The following is a 12,002-nucleotide window of genomic DNA, read 5'->3' on the forward strand; positions in this document are numbered from 1 at the left end:
GCCTTCTGTTGGAAGAGGATGCCATCTAGGACTTTCAGAGCTAGAGGGAAGTCAGTGTCTGGCTTCAAAGGACAGGCTGACTCTCTTGTTAGGGTCAAATGCACCGGTGACTTCAAGTTGAAGCTATTGCTCATTTACTGTTCTGAAAATTCTAAGGCCCTTAAGAATTGTGCATTAAGGAGGGCATGCGATGTGATGAGAACTGGGTGTTATACTGAACTGATGAATCATTGAACATTGTATCAAAACCCAATCATGTACTATACCTTGACTCATTGAATAAAAAAAGTTTTTATTACGTTAGTCACCATACAGTACATCCTTAGTTTCTGATGTAGTGTTCCATGATTCATTGTTTGTGTATAACACCCAGTGCACCATGCAATATGTGCCCTCCTTAATACCCATCACCGGCCTATCCCATTCCCCCAGCCCCCTCCCCTCTGAAGCCCTCAGTTTGTTTCCCAGAGTCCATAATCTCTCGTGGTTCATTCCCCCTCTGTTTACCCCCCGTTCATTCTTCCCTTCCTTCTCCTACCGATCTTCCTGCTATTCCTTATGTTCCACAAATGAGTGAAACCATATAATAATTGTCTTTCTCTGCTTGACTTATTTTGCTTAGCATAATCTCCTCCAGTCCCGTCCATGTTGCTGCAAATGTTGTGAAATTGTTCTTTTGATGGCTGGATAATATTCCATTGTATATATGGACCACATCTTCTTAATCCAGTCATCTATTGAAGGGCATCTCGGCTCCTTCCACGATTTAGCTATTGTGGACAATGCTGCTATGAACATTGGGGTGCATATGGCCCTTCTCTTCACTATGTCTATATCTTTGGGGTAAATACCCAGTAGTGCAATTGCTGGGTCATAGGGTATCTCTATTTTTAACTTCCTGAGGGACCTCCACACTGTTTTCCAGAGTGGCTGTACCAACTTGCATTCCCACCAACAATGTAGGAGGGTTCCCCTTTCTTCACATCCTCTTCAACATCTGTTGTTTCTTGCCTTGTCAATTTTTGCCATTCTAACTGGCATAAGGTGGTATCTCAATGTGGTTTTGATTTGAATTTCCCGATGGCTAATGATTTTGAACATTTTTTCATGTGTCTGTTAGCCATTTGTATGTCTTCATTGGAAAAGTGTCTGTTCATATCTTCTGCCCATTTTTTGCTTTATTTGTTTCCTGTGTATTGAGTTTGAGAAGTTCTTTATAGATCTTGGATACCAGCCTTTTATCTGTAGTTTCATTTGCAAATATCTTCTCCCATTCTGTGGGCTGCCTCTTCATTTTGATGACTGTTTCCTTTGCTGTGCAGAAACTTTTTATCTTGATGAAGTCCCACAAGTTCATTTTTTCTTTTGTTTCTCTTGCCTTTGGAGATGTGTCATGAAAGAAGTTGCTGTGGCTGATGTCGAAGAGGTTACAGCCTATGTTCTCCTCTAGGATTTTGATGGATTCCTGTCTCACATCGAGGTCTTTCATCCATTTGGAGCTTATCTTTGTGTATGGTGTGAGAGATTGGTCAAGTTTCATTCTTTTGCATATAGCTGTCCAATTTTTCCAGCACCATTTATTGAAGAGACTGTCTTTTTTTCCACTGGATGTTTTTTCCTGCTTTGTCAAAGATTAGTTGACCAGAGAGCCGAGGGTCCATTCCTGGGTTCTCTATACTGTTCCATTGGTCTATGTGTCTGTTTTTGTGCCAGTGCCATGCTGTCTTGGTGATCACAGCTTTGTAGTACAGCTTGAAATCAGGCAACGTGATGCCTCCAGCTTTGTTTTTCCTTTTCAACATTTCCTTGGTGATTTGGGGTCTTTTCTGGTTCCACAGAAATTTTAGGCTTGTTTGTTCCACCTCTTTGAAAAATGTCACTGGTATTTTGATTGGGATGGCATTGAAAGTGTAGATTGCGCTGGGTGGCATAGACATATTAACTATGTTTATTCTTCTGATCCATGAGCATGGAATGTTTTTCCATCTTTTTGTGTCTTCTTCAATGTCTTTCATCAGTGTTCTGTAGTTTCTAGAATATACATCCTTTACCTCTCTGGTTAAGTTAATTCTGAGATATTGTATGATTTTTGGTGCTATTTTAAATGGAATCGATTCTCTAATTTCTCTTTCTTCAGCCTCATTGTTCTTTTTTTTTTTTTTTTAAGATTTTTTTATTTATTTATTTGAAGGAGCCTGATATGGGACTTGATCCCAGGACTCTGGGATCACGCCCTGAGCCGAAGGCAGACGCTTAAGGACTGCGCTACCCAGGCGCCCCCAGCCTCATTGTTCTTGTATAGAAATGCAACTGATTTCTGAGCATTGGTTTTTTATCCTGCCGCATTACTGAATTGTTCTTTGAGTTCTAGTAATTTGGGGGTGGAGTCTTTTGGGTTTTCCATATAGAGTATCCTGTCATCTGCGAAGAGAGAGAGTTTGACTTCTTTGCCGATTTGAATACCTTTTATCCCTTTTTGTTGTCTGATTGCTGTTGCAAGGACTTCTAGTACTATGCTGAACAATAGTGGTGAGAGTGGGCATCCTTGTTGTGTTCCTGATCTTAAGGGAAAGGCTTTCAGCTTTTCCCCATTGAGAATGATATTTGCTGTAGGCTTTTCATAGATGGTTTTTATGAGATTGAGGAATGTACCCTCTATCCCTACACTCTGAAGGGTTTTAATCAGGAAAGGATGCTGTATTTTGTCAAAGGCTTTTTCTGCATCAATTGAAAGGATCATATGGTTCTTGTCTCTTCTCTTATTGATGTGATCTATCACACTGATCGATTTGCTAATGTTGAACCACCCTTGCATCCCAGGGATGAATCCCACTTGGTCGTGATGGATAATCCTTTTAATGTACTGTTGGATCCTATTAGCTAGGATCAAGAAATACATTTCATAAGGCTTGGGCTGTTACAGATAGTGCTTCCTCGGATGGCTTGGGGCAAAATAAATTTAAAACCTTTTGGAAAGGATTCGCTATTCTAGGTGCCATGGAGAACATTTGTGATTCACGAGAAGAGGACAAATGGAAGAAGTTGATTCCAACCTCATGGATGATTTTGAGGAGTTCAAGACTTCAGTGGAGGAAGTGACTACAGATGTGGTGGAAATAGCCAGGGAACTAGAATCGGAAGTAGACCCTCAAGATGTGAGTGAATTGCTACAACCTCTCGATAACATTTGAATGGATGAAGAGTTGCTCCTTACAGATGAGCAAAGAAAGTCGCTTCTTGAGAGTTAATCTCCTGGTGAAGATGCTGTGAAGATTATTGAAATGAAAACAAAGGTTCAGAATATTACATAAACTTAATTGATAAAGCAGAGGCAGGGTTTGAGAGAATCGACTCCAATTTTGAAAGAAGTTCTCCTGTGGGTAAAATGTTATCAGACAGCATCACATGCTATGGAGAGTGTGCTCGTGAAAGGAAGAGTCAATTGCTGCAGCAAACTTCACTGTTGTTTTATTTTAAGAAATTACCGTACCCACCACCCTGATCAGTCAGCAGCCAGAAGCATTGAGGCAGGAAGCTGGTTACGACTCTCTGAAAGCTCAGGTGATGGTTAGCATTTTTAGCAATAATGTATTTTTAAATTAAGGTATGCACATTTTTTTAGACATAATACTGTCGCACTCTTAATAGACTACAGTACTGCATAAACATAACTTTTATATGCACTGGGAAACCAAAAAATTCATTTGACTTTATTGTGATAGTCACTTTATTATGATGGTCTGGAACTGAACCCTCAATATAAGTGATTCTGGGCAATTTCAACAGAAAAGAAAATTGGTAGCTTAAATAATCATCAAAAATTCTAAAAGTTTGAACTTGGAAATGAGGCAGCAAAATCACCCCCTAGAATCTGTCTGTGGAGATGCTGGTGCTACTGGGCACAGGAAGCCAGAGCTACACTGCTGGGTACCACTGCCACACTAGCATCCTTGTTACCATGGAAACATGCTGCTGCTGCTACTACCGCTATCACCCCCCCACTAACTACATGGATTCTCGCTCTTCCTGCTTCTGATTCAAGGTCTAGTTAGTACATCTAATTGGTCAATCTTTGGTCACAAATCTATCCTGTCTTACATCCCAGCTGTACAGGAGGAAATCCAGTGTCTTGCCTTCTAGGGTTGCTGAACAAAATACAGGAGGCTCAACATTTGCAGAACTTGGGGGGACATACTTATACTAAAATTTTATTCTCTATTTATGTGAAATTTAAATTCTGCTGGGCACTCTGTATTTTTATTTGTTGAATCTGGCAACCCTCCTGCCTTGTTAGTTTCTGTATTCAGGGGGAAACAAAGATTCATATGATGGGCAGTTTTCAAAACATAGGATAAGTTTCTCTATTGAGAAGGAACACGACTAATATTCACCACGATCCCTTCTAACATTTTCCCATGTAGTCACAACACAATAATTTTGCAGTGAGACAAAAAGTACAGGCTGGTGTCAAACCCAAACTGGACCTATAACCAAATTTTTCTTTTTCCGGGACCCTCTCCTGCCATGTTGTATCACAACTAATTTAATTTCCTACTACTTTGAGGTGATGTTTTGGATAACATGCTTTTTTCTCTTTCTTTTTTCTTTTCTTTTTTTTTTTTTAAGATTTTATTTTTAAGTAATCTCCACATCCAATGTGGGACTTGAACTTACAACCCGGAGATCAAGAGTTGCATGCTCTACTGACTGAGCCAGCCAGGTGCCCCTGAATAACATGCTTTTATTTCTAGCATAGATTCAGCTTTTATTTGACTTCCCTTTTCAATAATAAATGGAGCTCTCATTCCCAGTTTTGAGGAAGGAATTTCCTTGTGGTAGACTATTCAAGCTATATACAAATATATAGCTGAAATCTGTGTCATAAAAAGTTTATTATATATCATCTCCCGCTCTGTATTTCAGTGTCTCTGAGTCACTTTCTGATTAAGACTATTTATGAAGCTCTTCTGATACTTCTGCAGAAAAAGGTAGTTTTGTATGTGTAAAATATTAGCTTAGAACAAAATAATCTTCCTCATAATTCTCCTTAAATAAAGTGTTTCCAACTAATTCACTCTAGCGTCAAAGAGAATAAAGTTTGTAGTTTGCAAAATTATTTTGTTTATAAAAGTCTTATATTTTCACTTTACATATCTAATATGTTCAGGGTTAAGCCCATAAGGAGAGTTGGAAAAAAGGCAATGTTCTAATAATCAAACAGATCCCCAGCTAAAGCTGCAATCAGAAAGAGAAATTTATTTATTTATTAATTATAACACCATCATAGTCATTTAGACTTTCTATACTGATTTGATAAGAAAATATAGATTTTACCAGTGTTGATTAATTTCATAATCATTGCTGGAAGAATACTTACCACTACTATCATATTTGAAAAATAGTACAAAGGCAAATTATTTGCACTTTAGGAGAAGAAAACAGTCTTTTAAAAGTTATTGAGGGGAGGGGAGTGGGGGATTGGGATAGGCCAGTGATGGGTATTAAGGAGGGCACATATTGCATGGTGCACTGGGTGTTATATGCAAATAATGAATCATGGAACATTGCATCAAAAACTGGGGATGTACTGTATGGTGACTAATATAACAAAATAAAGTTATTAAAAAAATAGAAGTTATTGATGAAAAGTATAGCATAGGGAATATAGTCAATGTTGTAATGATGTATGGTGACATGGTAACTACACTTACGGTGAGCATTGCATAGTATATAGACTTATTGAATCACTGTTGTATACTTGAAAGTAACGTTGTCAACTTAAATTTTTATTTTTGAAGTGTAAAGAGAGAGGCAAAACCAAGACACCGATTCTTAACCAGAATTCTTAAACAGACTCTAAACAAACTGATGGTTACCCAGGGGGAGGTGGGTGGGGAAGGGTTAAACAGGTGATGGGAATGAAGGCGAGCACTTGCTGTGATGAGCGCTGGGTGTTGTATGGAAGTGTCGAATAACTATATGGTACTCCTGAGACTAATATTATACTGTAGGTTAACTAAATAGAATTTAAATAAAATATTTGTAATTTTAAACCTAAAAATAATAACTTATTAGAGAATTCAAGTATTCAAATTTTATTATGATTTTTTGGTTATGGACACCATTTTTAATTTGTCCTTAGTTATTCCCCAAAGCAAAACAGATGAATTTTTGTAAACAACACTTGCCTGGGAGAGGAAAGTGGTTGTTGGCTAAAGAGAAGAGTGGTATATAGTCATTCTAGTTCATTCTCAAGGGTCTCTAAATTGTATCAAAGATCCAGAAAATGGTCTTGGCAGTTAATGCATGAATTCTGATTCTCAGTTACGTGGTTGATGCTATCATATTGTTCTGATTCTTACATATAACCTTATGACATAATGTGAATATTTCATTTTATTCATAGAAAAAATATCGAGTTAATGACATTTCAAGTCACGTTATCTTGAAAACTGGCTCTTCACAGGATTTAAAATACAGTATTTTAGGTATTTTAGGGGCGCCAGGCTGGCTCAGTCAGTAGAACTGGTGACTCTTGATCTCAGGGTCATGAGTTCAAGCCTCACATTGGGCAAGTAGCCTACTTAAAAAAAAATTGTAAGGGGCATCTGGGTGGCTCAGTCGGTTAAGCATCTGCCTTCGGCTCAGGTAATGATTTCAGGGTCCTGGGATCAAGCCCCGTGGGGAGGGGGGGCGGTCCCCACTCAGCAGGGAGTCTGCTTCTCCCTCTTCCTCTGCCCCTCCTCCTGCTTGTGTTCTCTCTTTCTCTCTCTCAAATAAACAAAATCTTAAAGAAACTGTAAAATACAGTATTTAAAAACAGTTATTTAAATATCCTTTTACATTTTTGTTTATTACCAGTTTCATTTTACAATGAAATAAATATGTAATAAAATCCATATAATATAAAAATTCTGTATTAAAGAAGTAACAGCCCTTTGCTTACACCCACTACCAATCCTGAGAGATAACTTCTGATAACAGTTTGGTGTGTAACCTTGTAGAATTCTAAGGATACACGAATAACACACATAATAGAATTTTAAACATTTATTAAAAAATGAGATTCTATACGACTTGTAGCTTTTTAAAATTTTAAAATTCTGCATCCTAAATATCTTTTCATCTAAGTGCATACATATCCACTTTACTCTTTCCAGTATTGCTACACAATAGTATTTATGTAATTTTACATTAAAAATGTTTAATTATGAAATTCATACTTGTAACACATTTAAACAACTAAAAATGTACTTGTTATGCCATAATCAATTTAACCCTTCCTTTATTGGTGGGCAGTTAGGGTACTCACAGTTTTTAGTATTTCCACAGAGAACATCTTTGTATAGGTGGTTATGGTTGTGTAAGTAGCTCATTAATTTAAAAATCTGGAGTAATTCATGTTAATATTCAGATATGGTCAGATCATACCTTGAATCTGATGCATAGTCCCTCAAATGTTTTTTTTTTTAAACAATGCTATGATAAACAGTTTATAGTCATCTTTGTTTATTTCTTTTTTTTCCCTCAAATGTTTTAATCACATTGTAAATCTTGACAGTGTCTGTGCATTGTAGCAGGTAAAGTGGACTTTTTTCTCCCTTTTTTTAATACCTGTTCGTGACAAGGAAATGAGATTTGAAATCAGGAATGAGTTGGTACGTGTGTTATTCAGAGAAGAGTGTTTCTTCAGCTCACACAGACACACACACACACAGAGGCATGCACACACACATGCTTATAACCACCTCCTCCTTCCCCCGTCAGCTGACTGGAAGATTCACTGCAGCTAACAAGGGAAGCAGTTCAGTCCTGCTTTTAAAGAAATAGAATTCTCTCATCGTGAAAATCCATGACCTGTTCCTACGCTAGAGATAGAAAGCCTTCAAGCACCCTACCTGTTCCCTGCTCCTTTCTTGACTTTTGCATTCATTCCTCCCTCCTTGCCTTACCTTGCCTGCACACCAGTGATGTTGTCCCAGACCACATAACCCACCTGTAGCTGGAGTTTTCCATGGCCCAGGTGTAGACCAGGATCACATGAATAAAACCACCTTTATTGCTTTATCTCTTTGATATAAAAGACCAATTTGTAAATCACACCAACACTTCTTAAAATGTTTCCCAATCCTCTTACTAAGCTCTCATACCTTGAAGCTTCATTCCGCATTCCCCCTCCCTGACACACCTGCCAGCCTGGGATCTCATTTTTCCTCCTGCTTTGCTTTCCATATGCCATGGTTTTGTTTGTCTAAGAATACATTTTCACTTTTTCTGTTGTAAATCCTCACCTCCACTTCTGCCCCCTACACCCTCGTGATACTCAGATTATCCTGATCTGACAAATAAGACTGAGATTGTTCTAAGGGCTTAACTTGCTTAATCCTCATAGCAAATTTATGAGGTGGAAGCTGCTGTTATTCACATTTTACGGAACAATTACAGAGAAGTAACTTGTCCTAAATGACACAGCTAATAGGTGAAAAATATGGAATTTAAATCCAGGCAGTCTTCTTGTAAGAGTATAAGCTGTTAACCTCTTTTCTGAATTTTTGTATATGTAAGAAAAACACACCGTTCAATTAGGTCTGGCTTCTTCTACTCTCCTTATTAGACTTGGTCATAGTCGTTCTCTTTCAGTTGCAGGTAATAGAAAAATGCAATTCAAACTGCACGAGGATGGGGAAAAAAAAAGGAATTTAATGGTTCATGAACCCAAAAAGTGGTCCTGAGTGGAGCTTAATTTTAGGTACAGCTTAATTTTAGGCTCAGTTTCTGACTTTCTGTCTCTGGTACGTTATGCTTGTGTTTTATTCTCAGCCTTCACGTGATGGTCAGATGACTGCAGTGGCTCAAGTTTGAATTCAGCTTGAAAGAGAGTCTCTTTTTAGGTAGCTCTCGTCAGAGTTCTTTTATTCACTGCATTCGGACCAACTTGGACAGAGAGTGGTGGAAGGGTGAATTCCCGAAGGAGAATCAAGATTGTTGCTGGAAGAAGAAAAATGATGGCTCCTGCTATAATTCTCACCAATATTGCCGCTGTAACGCTTAGGTCTGTTCCTCCTAAACTTGTACCTCTTAACTGCCTCATTTTCATTCACCGACATAGTAACGTAGGACTTTGACAAAGGATTTACTATTTTTTCCCTTTCCCCCAAACTTCTGCCAGTCTTCTGGGAGATTTCGGTGGTCACAGATGACCGTCCAATAGTGTGGTTTTATATTTCCTGGACTTAAGTGAAGCTTTATCTGTCTCCACTGAATGCAAACTGTTTAAATACTACTTATTGTACTTAACTATTTGCGGGCCTTTTCCTGCCTGACCGTATGTTCTTCCTTGAGGTTAGGCTTGTTTATCTTCATCCTAACATATTAGCTGCTGTCTAGCAGCGACTAATTAAATGTCCATTAAGTATGTACTAACTTAATAAATACTCCTTTCAACAATACTTGTCGCTCTGGGACTGGAGTGGAGAGAAAGGACAGTTGAGATCGGCAAACTGGTTGTGATGTGAGGTAAGGGGGTGGGGAACGACTGAAAATATAGTTGGATTGTTTTATTGGTGAGATTCAGGATGAGGTAGAAGGGAAGTAAAGGAGAACTGAGAAAACCAGGGAGTTGTCACTAAAAGTTGTGAGCTTGAAAGCGAGGTTTAGTCAGAATGAGTGACAGATGGAAGGGAAGAAGTTGATAGACTACAAATTTCATAGTTCAGTATTTCGAAAGTGAATTGGATGGGACAATGATAAAATTTATGCTACAAGGAACTAGGAATGAAGAAAACAAATTTAAATTGAGGTAAAGATAATTGGGAGGTAGCATAGTTTAGTTGCCAAAAAAATCTGCTTTTGGGGCGCCTGGGTGGCTCAGTTGGTTAAGTGTCTGCCTTCAACTCGGGTCATGATCCCAGGGTCCTGGGATCGAGCCCCCTCATCAGGCTCCCTGCTCAGCGGGGAGTCTGCTTCTCCCTCTCCCTCTGCTGCCCCCCCAACTTGTACACACTCTCTCTCTGTGTCAAATAAATAAATAAAATCTTAAAAAACCCATGCTTTTGAGAGCAGAGTTGGGAATATATCTCGGCTTCTTACTTAGCACCTGTCCAAACTCAAAAATTAAAAAAAAAAAACAACAAAAACAACAAAAACTCTTCATCTCAGTTTTCTCATCAATAGATGGGGGATAATATCTACTTACCAGGTTCTTGTAAAGATTTGTATTGGGCTATAATTAGGTAAAAACTGACTTATTACTACTGTCATTATAGTAGAACAGACGGAAGAGCTGTGAGACTAGAGACCCCGGGCCTCAGACAGAAGACGCTGACTTAGGAAAACAGGAAGCCAGGTGCTAAAATCCTCAACAAACAGAGAAATAAGTCACAAAAATCATGGACAGTGAAGCTAAACTGGAATCAGCTGGAAGCAAGAGGTTCAAAGCTGTAGCTCTTCTTGGAAGAGGATAGATCACCAGAGGCCTGGCAGCTGTAGTGCGGAGCCAGGAGAATGTGGGCTTTTCTTCATGGCGCAAGGTCAGGGGGCCCATGATTAGCACAAATCCAGCTAGTCTCTGGTATGGTCAGGTGCCATGAACGTCAAAGGAGAGGGGAGGGTGTGGAGTGAAGGTGAAAATGAAATGGAAACGGAGATGGGTGTGAGGTGGCTGGCAGAGTGCTTACCATGCACTCGGACCTGCAGTACCTGGGACGTGAGTGAAGAACTTCACATGTAGAGGGTTGCAGGAAAAGCAAAACTCACAAAAGATCCAGGTTCGGTTAAGGAAAGGGGGGATGCCCTTTAAAGATATAAAAGTAAGAGATACATTTCCTGACAAATCCATAATTTACAAACTTTTCAAATATTGTCCAGTGATTATTTTCTCTCTCCATTTTGCTTTTCCCTCAGTCATCCCGAGTCCTCCCTTACCTTTATACTACGCCGCATGGATTTTTCTGGAAGAAGAATGAGGAACATTCTGCTCTCTTGTGTATCCTGTCTCAGACCTTGAACCTGCCCTAGTCCCAACAAATTAAGATCTGACCCGTTCTTTGCCACAGGCTAAATATGTTGCAGAAATGTAGTCCTGAAGTACTTGGAAAAATGGATACACCAAATTACTGATGGGCATTTCCTCAGGTTACTCTGCATTGATTCATGGCTCCCAGCTCTGATGCTGCAGGAAGTCATCGTACCAGAGCAGGAACTGGTTAGCTTCAACAGCTTCAGGAAAACCGGAAGCTATCCCGGAAAATAGAATCAGGCGACTTGCTCACCCTTCCCTGCCCATCTTGACTATTATCCTAGCAAAGAGTTCTTGAAAGCATGTGATCTTTTACTTTATGGAAGGCCTGGGGGTCATAATTATCCCATACTAAACAGACTTCTGCAGGTGAAACCCCTTCTTTTCATATTTAGATCTTCCTTCCTTCCTTCTCTGAAAAGGAGGACTATCTTTAGAAAAAAGAACTAGTCATTTTCTTTTTTTTAAAAAATTTATTATTAAAGTATAGTTGACATATAGTGTTACATTGGTTTCGGGTGTAGGGCATAGTGAATCAACAATTCTATATATTACGTAGTACTCACCATGATAAGTATAGTCACCATACATTATTACAGTGTTACTGACTATATTCCCTAGGCTGTACTTTTCATCTCTGTGACTTATTTTATAACCCAAAGTTTGTTCCTCTTAATCCCCTTCACCTATTTTGCCCATCTCCCCACACCCCTCTTCTCTGGGAACCACCAATTTGAAGAACTAATCATTTTTTTAAAAGATTTTATTTATTTATTTGACAGAGACAGCCAGCGAGAGAGGGAACACAAGCAGGGGGAGTGGGAGAGGAAGAAGCCTGATGTGGAGCTTGATCCCAGAACTCCGGGATCACGCCCTGAGCCGAAGGCAGACGCTTAACGACTGTGCCACCCAGGCGCCCCAGAACTAATCATTTTCTAATAACATTTTTAGTTATTGGAGTTCAGGATTTACACACTTGGTATCA

This window comes from Ursus maritimus, unplaced genomic scaffold (genome assembly GCF_017311325.1).
Source record: "Ursus maritimus isolate PB19 unplaced genomic scaffold, ASM1731132v1 scaffold_2, whole genome shotgun sequence".
Taxonomy (NCBI): Eukaryota; Metazoa; Chordata; class Mammalia; order Carnivora; family Ursidae; genus Ursus; species Ursus maritimus.